The following is a 10,298-nucleotide window of genomic DNA, read 5'->3' on the forward strand; positions in this document are numbered from 1 at the left end:
TTCAAACGCAAATTCTCAATCTCGTTATCTTTCTCTCGCATCTCTGCGTCGTATTTGGCTACAAGCGCATTGATGCTTTTCTCCTTGCTCGATTTCGTTTTACTTCTTTTCTCACCGTTTAGCTTCAATTGCTGCGCACCACGTGTCTGCTTAGTGGTGTGCGTCTGCTGCGCCGATTCTCCTTTCTCGATCATCTCCACTCTCGCTGCAACGGCCAATACGGCATCCACAACGTCGCCGGTCTCGTTCTTACTTTCGGGAATACGCTGCGTCGTCGGCTTCGATTCCCGTGACGGTCCAGCCTCTTCGTCGTGCTCCGTTTTGCGTTCCATCGTCTGGCAGAACAAGCACTCGATGCAGGTAGAGATTCACGATCACTTTTAGTATTGTGGTAACAAACTAATTTTTTATTGTTGAGTAGCGCTACGATTCGGAAAGTAAATCTTTTGGCAAAACCTTTTTTACATGCACTTTTGATAAGATCGCATAAAAAATTAGTTTTATTTGCTTCCGTATTGTTCGACTTCCTTTTTGCTACTGACCTTTCCTCCACTCTCTCTCTTTCTATCTCTCACACTCTCTCGTGTTGTCGCTCTCATTTCTCTTCTTCTCGCAAATCGCACTCTTTGCGGAAGCAGTTTACCGCGTTCAAGAAAGGCCTATTTACCTTGTCTATAGACCTATATCGGATTCTGCGGTCGTACCTTACAACTGTCAAAGGCGTTAAAGATGGTTCGATAGGCGTAATAAGTTTTGCGCCTGCAAGTAGTTAAGGGGGTTTGTGTCGGTTTTGCGGTGATCTTTCTTTTAAAGAGATTGCCTTATTTACTGTTCGGCTTAATGCATGGGTTTGATTGGTTCACGCAAGTAATTGTTAAGAGCATTGAAGGGATGAACTTCAAAGCAGTTTTTATTGATTTCATATAATATAGAAGTAGTTGGAAAAATGAAAGTATAGGAAGAACTTAAAGAAACTTGCCAACAAGTTTGATAAATATTTTTCAAAATAGAAGACAAAACTTACAATATAAGTACAACAGATATACACAGAGAAGTGGCAAATTATTAATCTTGTTTGATGAATACAAAAAATCATAAAGCAATCAGAAGACTTTATATAAATATTATAATCAATATACTTTGAATACAATGGAATGAGACAATGAAAAAAGTAAACAACATAAAATTATAATTATAATAATTTAATCCAATAGAATACAATCCAAAAGATGAATATTTCCAATTAATAACAAACAAATTACATTAAACAAATGGATTTAATAAATTAAATTATATCCAAATAAATTTAAAAAAATACATAAAAACGACATCAAACAGGTACATTTGTTCCATAATTTGTATGTTTCTTTCTTCTGTTCATTTTGATTAATTCCAACCAGCTCCTTCCCTCGGGGCCACTTTTCTTTCTCCCATGCCGTTGATGCGTACGCTTTCGATTAATTTCCTAATCGAAAAAAATGGCCCGTCAGATTGTGCGGCATGCGAAATCTCATCGTTGGCAGCCCCCAGTTGCGTAGCCTGCCAACTTCACACCTTCCGTCGTGCCGTTCCACTCATCCCAGCGTACCCCTCGTTCGTACGCGTTGGTGCTGGTAAGATCATGTCTCGATTGCAATCGATTGCAATTTAATCCTGCCCGCGGGCTATTTTGCCCCCACCCTCTGCTCTGTGCTTCAAGAAGCATCACTGTACAGGTCCCGTACCCGTGTCCGATCGGTCGTTCGTTCCCAGCGGGACGTCGTCCGTGGTGCCGGGGGCCCATGCGTTATTTATGTGCTCGTGCTTGCATAATCGCACCGAACGCGTCCGTCTACCAGCAGGTGGAGAGGAGGAGCTGTGTATGCTGTCGGGGAAAATGCCCCAACGGTAGGTAACCGCACCATTGGGCACACGGAATGCGGTAGGAAAAATTCCATTAGCCAGAAGCACAGACACACACACCGACACACAGACACAACCGGACCCCGGGAGCTGTGGAATGTGACCCACAGCCCGGGTTGCTGCTGGCCGGAATGTCTGTTCCGATGGGGCTTTCGGATTTATGGAGCCAATGTGCGGAGATGCAGCGTGCCCCTCTCCCATGCCGTTTGATACGTATCTGGTGTTTGTGGTTCGAGGGGGTGTGTGTGTGTGTGTGAGCGTGTTTTTTTTGTTCGGATGGATCGTTTTGCTCCGGGAATTCTTGTCCCAGTGATAAAAGCTCTCCGTAAAAAAGCTTTTGTTGAGTTTATTGCACTCGGTGCAGCAGCAGAAGCAATGCTGCTGCACCCGGGGCCCACTCAACTCAACCGTGGGAACGGCGTGTTATGCTTGTGTTATTTACAATTGAGATATCATCTGTCAAAGCGCAGCGTAAAGAGGACTAGTTATAGAAAAGGATAAGTATACTTTCAGCGTAATGTTATTTATCTTCAAAAATATATAAAAAAAGATGAGTGATTCGTCTTATACATAAAAATAATGTATCTCTAATTGTACGTGGTGAGTCAAATTCAATATTTTTGATGAGTCTTTAGATGAGTGAGTCAAACAGTTGAAGAGCCGAAATTCAAAAGCTTTCTAGTAAACGAGACTAAATTCCTTGGGTCAAAGATCAGTAGAGTCAAAGAGTAGAAGACTCAAATCGGCGAGTCGAATAGAGGAAGAGTAAGAGAACAAGAGCCGGTCTCGTAGTACAGTCGTCAACTCGTACGACTTAACAACATGCCCGTCATGGGTTCAATCCCCAAATAGACCGCGCCGCCATACGTAGGACTGACTATCCTGCTATGGGGGGGGAATCAATTAGTCACTGAAAGCCAACCCCACAAGTGGGTACAGGCAGGCCTTGACCGACATCGGTTGTTGAGCCAAAGAAGAAGAAGAGAACAAGAGTCGCTAAGTCAAAAATCAGTTGAGCCCGTTCATATTCGCTGAGTACAAGGGTCGAAGAGGTAATAGACTGAAAAGTCAAAATTTTGATAAACCAGAGCCGAAGAATAATATTCGAAGAATAATATTGTCTAGGAGTTATAGAGTTGAAGAGTCAAAGAATTGAAGATTTGAAGAGTTGATTCGAAGAGAGGTAGAATCCAAGATTCGATGACAATAAAACAATAAAAAGAATGAAAAGTTGATCGTTCCAAATGTTCAAGATTCGATTATTTGACGATTCGAAAAATGAAAGAATCAAAGAATCAAAAGGTTTAACAGCACCAGAGTCTATTAATGGGGTCCTTTCCGTTTTAAGTTGGTAGGCTGAAATTTCAGCCTGTTAGCTGTTTGCATTGTATAGCAGATTTCGAGCAGCTATCAAAGTGAGTATGATATACAAGTGGGCTTATCCCAAGGTGTATTAATTTAGAAGGCTGATTTTTATCGCTTCTGCTTCTGAATGATGATTTTAAGAGTGTTTTATATATTCGTCAAGCCTCCAGAGAGCATGTTTGAACAAAAATTTTCACCCATCCTGTCAACAAGTTATATTGAAATTTGATTATAAAAAGACCACCTGGACTACATATATATAAAAAACTGACTTTGATTCTGGATTCCATCACCAGATTTCTTTAATGCACCTTGGGATAAGTGTAAACATCACCTTGTTTTGCCAGTTTCGAGCAGGTACTCGAATCTAATTCTAGCTTTGAGGCTAGAATAATCTAGACTGAAAATTGCAGGCTAGTTTTATGTGTGGTTTTGTAGTTGTTTTGTAGTTGGAGTGTTTACATGATTTCAGCCTCCAACTGTCAAACTCCGTACAAAAAACTGACTAGAATCGTGAAGGGCCTCAATGACTGAGTCGAATAGTCGTCGAAAATATTTGAAGAGTCGCTGAGTGGAAAAAAGCGAATCGTAGCAGTAGATACACTGAAATGTTGGAGTAATGTAATATAATAATGTTCAAGAATCTAAAATTCGTATAAAAGAAGAAGAGTAAATAAGTCGAATTCAAACATACCGGCTTGGTGAAGGAATCAGAAATTTTACGATAGTCTTAAACTTACTGGACGGTGTGTGATAGTTTAAACAAAATGATTGCCAACCATGAAAACCCTAAACTGGCAGCGTTGTGTTTGCTTGAAGCTATCAAAATAAATATTCTAGAAAATGGCACACCCTTCTTTATCGTAACCCGCCCGAAGACACTGCCAGAAAATCGCTACTCATATGATTGTCGTATACCGCTCCCGTTCGACCCAAGATTCATTTCTTTAATCAAACGTTACTGCTGCTGGTGCTGCTGCACAGCTGCGACACCAAAGTCGCAGCCCAGCACGGCCGACAGGGCAGTTAGCCGAATGTGTTACCCCCGCGATGGATGGATGTTTGGTGCAATTATTGTCAGTATTAATTAAAGTGTCTGTATTGGGTGGAAGCCGGTGCGCGCACCAGCATCAGCGCCTGTAACGAACTTAATGAGGTCAAGCGAAGCGAACAGCAGCAGCAGCAGCAGCAACACCACCAGCAGCCGTTGTTGATCCGGCTACTCTTCTTGGAAAAGCGTACCATTTGTCCATGCGAAGGTCACGCTCACTAACCATCATCATCACAAATACACACACGGGTGACATTATAAGGGGTGGGTGGGGATTATCTGCGCCCTCATTCGGCGGCTCATAACAACACAATCTAGACGGGATAATAAGTGACAAAGCTTGTTAGTGTAACTTTTCGGCAAGTTCGAGGGAATGAGTCGGCCATTTGGTGGGAAGGGGGGGGGGGAGAAAACACGTTAATTTTTATGTACTAAAGCCAGACGATTATTGATACACGATGATTTCTGATAAGAACGGATCATATCCTTCGAAGGATCACGGTATACCGGTCGCCAGTAAGTGGATTTTGGACGACGAAAGGGGAGATTTGTTTGTACATGCGCCTGTCGACGCTCCAACCAACTGAGGGGAAAAGGAAGTGCAATCGCACGAAGAGTATCATGCCGAGTGGAGAGAACGTACGGACACGATGCGGAAACGCAAGCTGCCATTTTCCCAACACGTGCCAGCAAAGAGGGGAAAACGTGTAGCATTCGTCTCAGTAGGCGACGAACGCTCTCAGAAGCTGTGAGAAGGGGAAAAGTCTTCTCATCTGTTGCATCGGAGCGATATGTTGCAGCGATGAAGCAAGGTGCAGGTCGTTGAGGATTTATTACGAGCAAAAGGCTTAATTTTTATTTATATATTGATATATTGTTATCCTTTTTCTTAATTTTACTGTGAAAATGATTATCTAAAACTTCACAGATTTTAAAACCTTTTCCAAATGAATTTAAGTTTGCTTTGCTCCACTACATTTGACACAGCTTACTAACATCGGAACGCTTCTTTGGAAGAAAATCAACACATTAATCTTTCAAACCGGCACGTCCAGCTTGAAGCCATGTGCAAAATGATCAAAGTGGATAACCCTCCACGAAACGATACATTCTGTTGCACTTATTCCTCCGAGAATGTAACCGAAAGTTTGAAGGACAGCACACACTCCACCGCCGCTGCACATGCTTGAACACGGGTTGAAACATGAACTAACTGCACACACACACACACTGCGGCAAAAAAACTAACCACCGGAGGAATCCTTTTGATGAATTTCCAGAAGGTAAAGGTACGGCCGCTCCGCTCCGGCATGGGGCAATGGGGGGTAAATTTCCCTTTTTCCATTGATTAGATCGGGCACCGAAATGCAACGGGAGCGAAGTGGAACCTGGAAACACAACAAGCACGGTAGCACCTTTGGCAGCAGCAAAGCTCCGGCGTCAGTTCGCAATGTGATTGCGCCTTTTTCGCTGACAGACAGCAAGCCGAACGATTACATTCGAATGGAAAAGGGAAAATAGTTGTTCAAAGTCAATTGCCACTTAGCACAATTGCTGTCCGGACCGCTCGGTTTGCCCTTGGCAGAGGGTGGCAAAAGCCCGGCTATCAATGCGCTGTTGTTGCAAGCTCTACACGCTAAGACTGCGATGTTCTTATGCAAATACGGTTACTGCAAACAAGGCGTTCAAGGCTCAGCTTCAGCGAAGACAACCGGATAGATGTACAGACGGTTAGTGATTTAGTTTTCCGAAAGATAGATGTCTGTCTAAGCAGCTTTGCATCAACTGTTGATCACTCTTCTCGCTTAGACTGTTGAAAAAGTGTCTGCGTTGCGATTTTACTCGGAATTGTTTGAACATAGATTGAAGAGAGAGAGAGAGAGAATTTTATTTAAAAACGACCAGCAAGAGCTATCTGAAATCTTGTTTTTGAGCAATTTTTAATGCCAAGTCGGTTGGTTTTTAATCAGTAAAATTGTTGAGATTTTTTTTTAAATATTGCTGATGAACTTAAGACAAGTTATACATTGTATTGTACAGTGTCGTGTACTTCTTGAGGATGTGACGAAGTACTCGTGGTTACTGCATGTCTTCAGTTCTTGTGTAGGACCCTTTTGAACCACTAATGGAAGGCTTTATTCATTGTTTTAGACTTTAAATTAAATTAATATGTCAATCGGTTGGTTTGATTCATTCAAATGAATCAACAATGAAAAGTTACCGAAATGGTCCCAACCGGTGTGTAAGGAGATCTTGAGCTTCATGAATCTTTTTATATTCTAATTGTAATCTAATATGATACCTACTAATCTGATATGGAACATACATTGGCCTATACAAAGTGGAATACGATTCGGTTTCTGTTCGGACCGTCTATCCGTGGTGTTAGGATATTCTTGGACGAGTCTCTATAATATTCTTAAATCTGCAATGTCCCATTTTGGATACTCATAGAATCACTCAACACTACCCAAATAGCCAACACTGCTTAAGCAGCCAATTTTGGCAAATTAAAGATCACTGCTTGAATTCGCCTACTTCGGTAGATAACCAGCACTAAAGTTCCAGGAGGTCCTTCTAAATAGCGCTTAAGCCGCTTCCTTTTGTTTCATTGCAGTGAATTATTTTTCTGTGTGTTTTATTTTCAAGCATGTCATGAATTATAAAGCTATATAGTTCCACCAAGTTCGGTATAGGTTCTTCTTCTTCTTCTTCTTCTTATGGCACAACAACCGCTGCCGGTCAAGGCCTGCCTGTACCCACTAGTGAAGTGGGCTTGGCTTCCAGTGACTTTTTGTTACCGTAGCAGGATAGTCAGTCCTACGTATGGGGGCACGGTCTATTCGGGGCTTGAACCCATGACGGGCATGTTGTTAAGTCGTTCGAGTTGACGACTGTACCACCAGACCGGCATAGGTTCTTAGCAAGCCTGAAAGTTCCATCGTCAACCCTACACATAGTGCTAATCAGCCATAAAGCTCCAAAGAGTACCTTGTGCTTGTTAAAAAGCTTAATGGTTTCACCAAGTATCGACATTGGAACGATTTTTCATTAAATCAGCTATGGAGTTCGAGCTGCCTATTTGGGTAGATACTAAGATGCTTATAAAGGACCTGATATTCAGACAAAGCTCCAGATCATCTGCCATATAATTGGTTTTGTTGATTAGCAAACCCTCTATTTCCTAGCATTTTCTTATGTGTCGGAATTGCCTGTCCAATATTGATGTCATGCGGCAACGACCTTGCTCTTTCGATTTTAAAACGATACCCAATACACATTAAGATCCAGTTTCTTACAAATGCACCAAACACCGAACATAAACGCGGAGAAAATCCCCATTCTAAACGGCCAGTACAAATCCTCCTACACTCCAATGCGTCCAATTTTCCCCACGGGGTACGGGTGGGACAGTTAATTACAATCTCGCAGAATTAATTAAATTGGAAAACTGGTCGCCATTTTTAAGCCGACACCCGGATCAAACCTCCCCTTTTCCCACGTTTCTTCTCTAATACATTTAATCTGCTTTTGCCATAAAAGCAGACCGGACGGTAGTGGAGGTAACAACATTCATACATACACAAAAAAGGGGATGAAAACATTTTGTGTGCCCCCCCCCCCCCTGTAACGAGCGGCGGATGATCCGTTCCGAGGCGACGCGGTGTTGAAGTGTAAGCCATACATCATCCCTATGTACACCCCCCTTGGGAATGGGTCCAATTATTATTCAAACACCTCCCACACACACACGGAGATATACACATGCCTATCCAATTGGACACGCTGCAATGGGATATTAGTAGTGTTTGCTAATTAGAATTTACAAATAAATTTCAATAAATTATGCAAATCGTATCAATTAAATATCGAGCGCTGTGCCGTCGAAATGGCTTTTCGTCAGTCGGCATTCAAAAGTCCTGGTACTCAATGCATCATTCCGTTATTTTTAAAATAGGGACCGATGGGGAACGTTCATATTCGAATGGGAGTTCTTATCGAGCTCCACAATCAATGCGGGATGCACAGAAAATATGTTTCTCTTGTTGTTGTTGCATTTATTTTTACAAACTGCATTCCCACAACCGGTACAGACGGTTAGTGATTTAGTTTTCCGAAAGTTTTTATATACCTTTTCCCCCCTTATTCCCATACCTCTAATCTTGCATTTCCTAACATAGAAGCTCAATCACAGAGAGAGAGAAATTCCCTTCCCAGGGAAATATAAAGTATTCATTCCACTTCCGGTGGAAACTTTTCATAAGGGAAAATTAAGCTAACCAACAGCAAAAAAAAGCAAACTCATGGTAGCAGTAGTAGCAGTAGTCGGAACTATCGGGAACACCGTGTTTATTCTCGGAACCGGGGCAAAACCGGCAGATGGGTTTGGCAAAATCTTTCCACTACTCACCGGGAGCAATTAATCCGGCGAAAACGTGACATGGTCAAAGTTTCACATTCCGGTTCGCTCATGAAAAACATGAAATATTTAATCAATTTCGATAGTTATGAGTTCGGATGCACATGCACAGCTCAGCGGGCGTGAATGGGACAGGGAGCGATCTCCGGTGTCCCCCGCATGACTTCCGCTGTAAATAGCGCTACCCGGAATGGAATGGAACTGCAATGGAATAGCAAATGAATGGAGGCGGAACACGGGATCACCGATTATGGCGATTTGCTGCCCATTGCCGGAAAAACGGGATTGGCAGATTCAATATTTAACAGTTTAAAAAAGGGTTTCTGGTAGTTTCGCTGGAGCTGCAATCGTGTTGTCCGAGGAAGCGCCTAAAGGTATGCAAAATGCCAATCAATTGAGTTTTCAGTATCTGTGCTATGGTGAAATCGTTTCTGCTTCTTTACTGTTCGTGGATAAAAATTCAATGAAACTTGTAACAAATGAATGGGAATAGCAAAACTTATGGAAATGTTACCGCTTTTAAATCACTCTTAATCAAATTATATTGAGCGATATTGCATAACATCACGCGTAAATCCTATATAATATTGGCACATTTCTAAATTCAATCAAAGTAGGCCTGTAACCAATTGAGTAAACCATTTACAAATGCTCAATGGCCGTTATTTTGGTTTTTTAAGTGCCCAACGTACTTTGTTCTCTCCCTCCGCAATATTAACCGCACAGGAATCTAAAAAAAGCTCCATTATTTACGCTATTTGCTGTTGGTGTAATTTATGCATTTTCGAATTTATTGCACCATTGCAATAGTTATACCTATTACCGTTTATCCCTTACCAATCTTCGATGTGTGCGAGTGTGTGTGTGCCAACCTGGTTGGAAGCTGATCCAAAGCCATTGTCCCACCATTACCCTCAACCACACCAGTGCCAGTGTCTATCAAAAATAGATAAATTCACCCGTGTAATGGCATCGGTCGAGATAAAGATATTGTTTTTATTGAGTGCACGAGTCGTGCCCGCAGCAAGCGACTGAAAGGGGAGCGACGGGCTTTAAATTGATTTTGTTTTCACGCCGCAAACAGATCAGACGGTGTGGTGTGTGGCAACGCCAGGAAGTGCTTGCGGTCGGTTGGGGGCGGGTGGATTGACAAAATGTGCCACAACGACGGGCAAAATCAATTCCAGCCATGGCACGACGGCGAGTGGCAAAACTGCAAACATGCGACATCCTCAACCAGGGCCCGGTTACGACCGTCTCCAGTCCAGTTTCCAAGCGGGACGGATTCAGAGACTTGATCGTTGAACCGGTGAGCCACGCCACGCGGCGGGAAGGACCAGGAGCGAGTGCTTCCGATGTCGGCCAGCGACAGGAAATTGAATCAAACCATCTCAGCAACATTCGCCCTGGCGCCACAAGAAGTCGCACATCGACCGGTGCGCCGCGATAGTGGAGCGGAAGTGGACGCTCTTTCCACACGTAGCGGAAGCCCGGCCCCGGGCACACACAGCTGATACACACACACACATTGGGGAACGAATTGGCTCAACCGTTTGGTCG

The sequence above is a fragment of the Anopheles gambiae genome, chromosome 3 (assembly GCF_943734735.2).
Source record: "Anopheles gambiae chromosome 3, idAnoGambNW_F1_1, whole genome shotgun sequence".
Lineage (NCBI taxonomy): Eukaryota > Metazoa > Arthropoda > Insecta > Diptera > Culicidae > Anopheles > Anopheles gambiae.